The sequence below is a fragment of the Tachyglossus aculeatus genome, chromosome 4, assembly GCF_015852505.1.
Source record: "Tachyglossus aculeatus isolate mTacAcu1 chromosome 4, mTacAcu1.pri, whole genome shotgun sequence".
NCBI classification, from domain to species: Eukaryota; Metazoa; Chordata; class Mammalia; order Monotremata; family Tachyglossidae; genus Tachyglossus; species Tachyglossus aculeatus.
Window position 1 is genome coordinate 91,597,157 of NC_052069.1, and position 1,379 is coordinate 91,598,535.

General features: G+C 43.9%; 1 non-coding gene across 1 annotated transcript; it reads left to right on the plus strand.

The window, feature by feature from the left end:
• The first annotated feature begins 420 nt into the window (after window positions 1-420).
• LOC119927962 lies at window positions 421-558 on the plus strand. Its single transcript, XR_005450925.1, has one exon. It is a non-coding gene; the product is annotated as a small nucleolar RNA SNORA7 (small nucleolar RNA).
• The last annotated feature ends 821 nt before the right edge of the window (window positions 559-1,379 follow it).

Here is a 1,379-nt window from a genome sequence, read left to right on the forward strand (position 1 = left end):
ATGGGTTCAAATCCCGGCTCAGCCACTTGTCAGCTCTGTGACTTTGGGCAAGTCACTTAACTTCTCTGGGCCTCAGTTACCTTATCTGTAAAATGGGGATTAAGACAGTGATCCCCCCCGTAGGACAACCTGATCATCTTGTAACCTCTCCAGCACTTAGAACAGTGCTTTGCACATAGTAAGTACTTAATGCCATCATTATTATTATTATTATTGTAATTATTGTTTACTGAGCACTTGCTGTGTGCAGAGCACTGTACTAAGCATCTGGGAGAATACAATAAACAGGCACATTCCCTGCCCACATGACAAATACTTTGTGTGTTCTGCTTAAGCTGCTACTTGTGACTAGAACAAAAAAGGGCTTTAAGAGGAGAGAAAAGAAAAGGATTCAGTATAGAGGTGACTGAGCTTGGCCTTCCCCTCTCAGAGTCGCACCTGGAGAGTTTCCAGTACTTTAGGAGTCTCGGCTATGGGAGGGAGAGTCAAGCAGAGGCCTACCCATTCCATTCCTAGCTTGGCCAGTAGCTAGCAAGTGGAAGACAATTTGCTACAAGTCAGAACTCACTCATGCTGGGCAGCAGCGGCACGGGAGAGAGTCGAGGGCGGAGACTCAAGTTGACTGCGCGGAAGAAGGCAGTGGTCAACCACTTCCATATTTTCACCAAGAAAACTCTCTGGATACACTACCAGAATGATTGCAGATGGAGAACGGGGCATTCTGGAAGAGATGTGTCCGTTGTGACACTATGGGTCAGAAACTACTCAATGGCATAAGACAAGACAGCTTGGCCTCAATTTAAGAATTGGTTGAAGTGAGCTAAAAAGGTTAAAGTTGATCAGAAGATTCTATACCGAAGTCACTCAAAGCAACATTGGGCAGGGAACATGTCTTCCAACTCTGTTCTATTGTCCTCTCCCGAGCACTTAGTACAGTGTGCTGCACTCAGTAGGCACTCAGTAAATAACTTTGATTAATTATGAATAGTAATAATAAAATTGTGGTATTTAAATGCTTACTGTGTGCCAGGCACTGTACTAAGCGCTGGGGTAGATACAAGCAATCAAACTGAACACAGTCCCTGTCCCACGTGGGACTCATAATCTCAATCCCCATTTTACAGATGTGGTAACTGGGGCACAGAGAAGTGAAGTGACTTGCCCAAGGTCACACAGCAGACAAGTGATTAATTATTTGATTGAGATAGGGGAAGGAAGAAGTTGAGGGTTTCTTCATGATATTTAGCGGCTGCTAAAAGCCAGAAGAGAAAGAAAGGAACAATATGGACAATGGTCTGAGGGAAATTCAGATCGAGGAAGATATTCATGTACAAACAAAAGTCAAAGCTAGGGGATGAAATTATTCCATCAGAGAAGGA